At 42.6% G+C, this 6,862-nt stretch overlaps 1 protein-coding gene across 1 annotated transcript in view; it reads right to left on the reverse strand.

The window, feature by feature from the left end:
- Positions 1–6,862, reverse strand: part of mag (myelin associated glycoprotein) — a 33,208-nt gene extending 26,346 nt beyond the window's left edge. The window contains exon 1 of the mRNA XM_074652628.1: positions 6,706–6,862. The gene's annotated coding sequence lies outside the window, so the exon portion shown is untranslated. The remainder of the gene's footprint in view (positions 1–6,705) is intronic.

Genomic DNA, 6,862 nt, shown 5'->3' on the forward strand with positions numbered 1-6,862 from the left:
TATCTTTTCTTTCGTCTGTTAATATCCGTCTACGGTAAATATATATAGGAGAAGTTAATCATTTCAGTGCAGGACTACCCAGAGCTTTATGATCTGTCCCACTGACTATTTTACCTGCTTCTCTCAGTCCAAGAACGTCACAACATCCGGTTGAAACGTCAAAACGCCAAACTGACACAGAGAATCAAGCAGTAATGTAACTACGGTGCTGGAAATCCATTTATCTTTTATTTTAACTTTGTTTAGTTTAGTCTGTGAGGCTTCACAACTTCACAGTGTCATCACAGCACGCAGGTTTTGGTTGCTTAGAAACGGCAGGCGCAACAGGAGTGCAACCTCCCAAACACCTTGGATAAAAGGATGGCGGTTTCCATGTGTTTTTTAGACGCGACATACGTACGGCCCCTTATAAAGATGAACTGTTGAAGCTTCCAAACTACCTCACATCTCTTCTGTCATTTAAATGCAGTAAGTAAGTACAGAACACGATCCAGTAACTACTTAACCTTAGATATCCCCCCCATGTACGCACTAATGAGCTGCAAACTGCCCACGTGTCTTGCATTCACCTTGGAGATTTTAAAGCTTTATTATCTGAGGGTTTTTTTATGATTCTTTTGTCTGTTTTTAATTTATTGTGTAGTTGTTCCTGTGAATATTTCTTCTTCTTCTCAGGTCTCTCTTGGAACAGAGATCTTAATCTCAATGAGACTGCCTGATTAAATAAAGATAAAATAAAATACTACACCTTACTATAAAGCTGTGGCTGGCACACAGGGGTTGCGTGTGAGAAACATCTCCACTGCCTCTGTGATCGAAGACACTACAGACTCCTCCTTGATGTCCTTTGACTGAACCACACAGTGAACTGAGGTCACTCTGAAGCTGCTTCTAAACACATCCATCTTGTTTTCCTATAGTTCCACTTTGCGACTGGTAATCTGGATCATTTGATTGAAGTGATGATATTGTGAGTTTCACCTAAAGCCTGTTTTAAAGGTCTAATTACAACTCCATCATTGTTTGTTTTGCAGCGATTGTACATCACATTGAGCCTTTTTCAGCCGGCCAACTCATCTGTCCTACGACTGCCATTAATAAAAACACATTATCATAGCCTAGACGTGGCATTAAGAGTATTCAAACAGTTGCATGGTGCTGTGAGCGTGTCATGAAACCCCAAGACTCGTTAACGCACCCCCTCCCTCCTCCTCCTGACACAGTAGCCATTGTCTCCCGAGGCCTTCTGGGACAGAGCAGCTCAGCTCGAGCCTGACACCGCACAACACTGAGAAGTCGATGTGCACAGATAATTGTCTTTTAATCACAACAATCCCCTTTTCTCTGGCCTCGCTCGTTTGTTTCTGTCTCTTGTTCGACCTTTCTGTCTTGGCTGTAACTCGTGTGGCTTTTAGCAAAGTTCGACCGGCCACATCGTACTTTCTTTAATGGAAGCAGGGCTGGAACTAGGAATGATGGGTCCCATACAAGAGGAGCAAACTGATGTTATTAAAGGACCAGTGTGTATTATTTAGGGGGATCTATTGGCAGAAATGTAATATAATATTAATAAGTATGTTTTCTTGAGTGTATAATCATCTAAAAATAGGAATTGTGTTTTCATTACCTTAGAATGAGCCGTTTATATCTACATAGGGAGCGCGTCCGCTCTCCATGGACTCCGTCATGTTGCACCGCAATGTTTCTACAGTAGCCCAGAACGGACAAACCGAACTCTGTTAACTTTTCCTGCTTGTGCCGGAGTCAAAAACGTTACTCGTTCCTGTCATCGTCGCCGCTCTTTCTCTCTTTTGCTTCATCACTCACTTCCCAAGTACACACACACTCTACGCACAGGCTCTGCTACAACTGGCTCTAGAGAGGTGACATTCGCGTTTTCACGTCGGCCACCGTAGCTCTCCAACACGTTTGGCACACGAGAGAGGCTTCAGTTGGTTGCAATCTCCTCAACCTCACCGCCAGATCCTACACACTGGACCTTTATAATCCATCAAAAACATCTTTGTCTGCTACTAATATTCAAACCAACCCAATATCACACCAAAGCATGTAACAGACCCATCTGTCCGCCGGAGGATATTGTGGCTGAGGCACGTTTTGCCTCACTGAGGCGTGAATATTACACCAGTGTATGAAGATTCAGTACCAGCAGGGGGCAACAAAACCACTCACTTAGGTTTAGGCAACAAAACCACTTAGCTAGGTACAGAAAACACATCACAAATGTCACTAACGTAACTTACAAAACGCCGATCTCGTACAGCGGTCTCCTGGTTGAAAGTCCTCTTTTTGTTGGACCCATCCACCTCCCCGCCGGCCCACCATCAGCGGTCTTTCTCCTCTTTTATTCTACGTCACTACCACGGAGAGTAGCGTATTTACGGAGGATGCATTTACATTGCAGTCAATACAGACTACATGGTATGAAAATGTCATGCCTAAAGCAAGAACGGCGTTATTACGTGCTTTTGCCTTGTGCATTATCGTGTCATTCACACTCCTTTTTGTGCGAATGGGCTGACTTAAACATTAATTTACTATCCGTTATCAAGCCTGTTGCTGATTGAATATACTGTATGGCTTTTGATAACATTATTTGACTGATATGACCAAACTTCCACCTGTTCAATATCTGCTCAGCTCCGGTAGAATATTTTTGTTGTAGGATGCCGTTCTGCTTTGTCTCAACATCATACAGACTTCACCAGAAAAATAACATCAGTTGTTAGTTCAACAAATGCTTAATACATTAATCATGTTTTCCTGTCAAGCGACCTCCTGTGGTTGTGTAATAATGACTGCCCCCCCCCCCCTCAGAAACAAAACCAGATTATGAAATTGTCAATAAGGGGTCAGTGCGCCTCAAACAAAGTGCTTTCCAGATGGTCTCCCCAACACACACCTTTCCGACGGCGTAGTTGGAGAGCGGTTGTGATTGGTCAGCTGTGCAGGGCTTGAACTTCTCTCTGGCTCTCTTTTTTTCATTCATTGGGTTTGACTGACAGCTCTCTCCTGTTGAATTTGTTCCACCTAAATTTCACCTTTATCATTCTTGATTTGCTTGCTACTCTTATTAAGGAATCCCATTTAAGGTGGTTTAAGGTTACTCTATATACTGCTAGGCAGCTTAAAGGAACAGTGTGTAACATTTATGGGGATCTATTGGCAGAAATGGAATATAATAATTAATGTAATGTTATTTTCTGTAGTGTTTAATCACCTGAAAATAAGAATCGTTACAATGAGCCGTTTATATCTACATACGGAGCGGGTCCTCTTCACGAGCTGGCCGCCATGTTGCTACGGTAGCCCAGAAGGGACAAACCAAACACCGGCTCTAGATGGGACCATTCACATTTTCGCGTCGGCCACCGTAGTTCTCCGACATGCTCGGCACACGGGAGAAGTTTCAGTTGGACATAATCTGCAACCTCACCGCTAGATGACCCCAAATCCTACAAAGCCCAACAGCCCAACAAATAAGTCATTAAATGAATGTAGTGGAGTAAAAAGTACAATATTTGTGTCCAGGATGTATGAAGTAGCATAAAATGGAAATACCCAAGTAAAGTACAAGTATCTAAAATTGTACTTAAGCATAGTAGTTGTGTAAATGTACTTAGTTATATTCAAACACTGCTGGGTAGACAGCGTTACTGTCCAACTTTCAAATCCACAAACAGACTTTTGTAGCAGCTGTACTGAGAGTAAAACACACAGCAGGGTCTAGATAGTGTAAACATACACACCGTACATGCTTTACAGTATTATGGTGTAGACATGGAAGGTGGTGTTGGGGGAGGGACGGCGTGTGGGTGGGTGAGGGGGTTGTTGGGATTGTGCTGGACAGAGACGGGTGACAGAACACACTGAGAATGGATCCATTGTCCCTCTGTCCGCTTCACTGGACAGAAGCAGTGGATGGCTGCCATTTGCAAAACTGCTAGAAGCGACTGCATTATCGCTCCACCTGGAAGGAGTTTACCTATAAGGTCATTTCACATTTTGGCCTTTCATTGGACATGCAGAAATAGATGGAAGACGAATTACTAACGGAAGGCTTAAAACCTACTCTGAAAGACAAGACTAGTTTAAAAACACAGTGTGCTGCTCAGGTATTTCAATTCTGAGGTTTTTCTAATTGTGACGAAAAAAGAGGAAAATGTTTTCATTTGAAAGTCAAGGTCCAAAGTTAAAGGGACTGTTTGTAAGAATCAGAAATTGCTTGTTAACAGCGACACCTGTGGCCGTTAGGTTAACGAAAGTCAGCGTCCTGTTGCTCGCGCTTGTGCTCGCTCTACATAGACATGAACGAGCATCACTCAAAACAGTGAGGAGACACACGTCAGCTAAAAGCACAATATCACTCTATATTTCAGCTGCTTGGCAGTAATGTTAGCTGACCAGACGAAGGTCTCTCCATGAATCAATGCTGATCCTAGTGTTGGCTTTTGCTGCCTCAGCCTCCCGACCGCGGCCGGAGGGAACAGGGGCGACACCGGAGTTTTGGTCGGAGACGATAATGTTTCTCTCTGCGGAGCCCCGTCACTTCACAAGACACGGGAAACCTCTGTTGGTCTGGAGGAGCTGCAGCAGTTATTTCATGCACGTGAGGTGGAGCGAGAACGAGTGTGTCGTGTGAGTGAAGGTAGGCAGGCAGAGGAGCAGAGTACAGCAGAGACTCCGGACCTGGCGACCCAAGCTACAGTCTCCCCCGCGTCCTCCGACCGTGGCCAACACTGTTTAACAGACGGGCTTCACTAGATAGAACTTTGTGGTTTTGGTGCTTCGTGTAGTTTGTGTTGGAGTCTGAGTCTGAACAGCGTAGCCACACGCGAGCGCGCATGGGACACCGACCCGGATTGATTTATACGTGTAAGAAGTTACAAACAGTCCCTTTAAATCTAAGCAACCGCCCCGACAGTTATGTTCACGTTTTTTTCTTATTTGAATTCTTTGCAAAGGGAGCAAAGAATAAAACCTACTCTGTCTTTCAGAGTAGGTTTTAAGTTTGTAGCGTGTTTACACAACGCTACAAACGCCAGCAACGTGCCGAGGTGCTGAGCAGTTATTCTGCGCTGAGCGCTGCACGTTTGCATGTTTTTCGTGTGGCAGAGAGTTGAAAAATGTTCAACTCTGGGTTTTGCACTCGTCACTGTCACTTTTTTACCCAGCCATCCAATCACAATGGAGGAGGGGCGGGACAAATACCATAAAGACGAAACGTCACATCCTACATGTAGGCTACAAGTGCAAAAAGAACAACCATAACAACGGAAGAGAAATGAACACACATAGACCGGCAGGTCTGTCCTCTCTCCCTACGTGCTTCAGGCTTCCCTCCATCCAAGTTCTCTAACTTGTACCGACAATTTTACTTCCACAGATATTTCGTATCATAGCAACCAGATACAACATAAGCATCTCAGCTGAAAAAAAAAACACTGTGCCTCATTGCCCTTCTGTGTTCAGCATATAACAATAAACAAATCTTTAATTGGTTTTAAAACTGTCATCTTTGTCTTTTAGAAAGAAACAATATACCTAATGATAGCCTAACAATAAAGCTTATTTATATAGCACTAAAATCAGCATAAATTAAATAAATAAATAAAGGCAATAATATCACATATTGCACTGTTGAGCCAATCATTGTTTCCGCGACAGCCCTACTGAATACTCAAACATTTAACTTGGGACATTTCCAACTCAGTGGGATTTGTAAAGATCCCAGATTACATTTGAGACTCAATAAAACATTCAACTTGTCATTTATTTCCTTCCTGAATGAAAATATTGTATTATACTTATGTTGATTTCATGAATACTGTATATTTTAATGATGGATAATTGACCCAATTTAGGATTTCATATCCACAGCCCTGACATGCTGCTGTCCCTGTTGTTACGTGGGATTTTTATTCCCAAAGGTGCAACTAATCTCAAATGCGTCCTACTTGGCCTAAATTCCCATATTGCGCTCCAACTGCCATCGATTGTACGGCTTGGATTTGGAGCGTGTTTGAAGGTCATTTTATAAAAAACAAAACAGCTTTTTTTCCATTAGAGATTGTTGAAAGACGTTATGCAGAAATGCAACAGAGAAGGCATCACTATTAGTCTTAAAAAGTTGTTTCTGTGTTTTAATGGTATTTCGCCAGTATTTGTCCAATGACTGAAAACTGAGCACCAAAGACATCTAAAGCAATGAGAGACACTTAAAAGGAGACCGTGAACAAATGCTGAACAAATAATTTGTCAACGATATGAAACACAATATTTGTTTTTTCCTTTAAACTAAAATATTATAAAACGGGGAGGTTTTTTAGTCACCAGTCTCCATTCAATAAATGAACACATAATACAGTCAAACAAAACAGTTACATTTTCTGTGCATCATTCTTGGCTGTAATCCATTAAAACGTGTTACAGCATCAAATGTAGATGATAAAATGATGTAGAGGAGCTACATAATTAACTCCACATGAACGCCACACTGCTGTGAGATATCTGCCCCTTTAGTGTTGCCACTAAATGATCACATTAGTCCACTTCAAAGTGAGAAATTTAAACCCAGAAGAGAAAAATAAATGACTCCGATTGAAGGCAAAAGCCAGCAGCATGTAAAGGAAATGTAAAAGTAAAGAATGACAGTTATAGATCAGAGAGCAGCAGAGCTCTTACCTTATCAGCTGATCTGAAGCCAGTGAGGAGCTCAGAGAGTCGTCTTCTCTCCTTCAGCGTTTGCTTCCTCTGCTGCTGCTCTCCCTCCTGCCTCCTGTTTCTCTCTCTCTCCGTCAGCAGATTGGGTCTTTGGCATCCAGAACCTGTGATTGGAAGG

Source organism: Sebastes fasciatus, chromosome 12 (assembly GCF_043250625.1).
Source record: "Sebastes fasciatus isolate fSebFas1 chromosome 12, fSebFas1.pri, whole genome shotgun sequence".
Lineage (NCBI taxonomy): Eukaryota > Metazoa > Chordata > Actinopteri > Perciformes > Sebastidae > Sebastes > Sebastes fasciatus.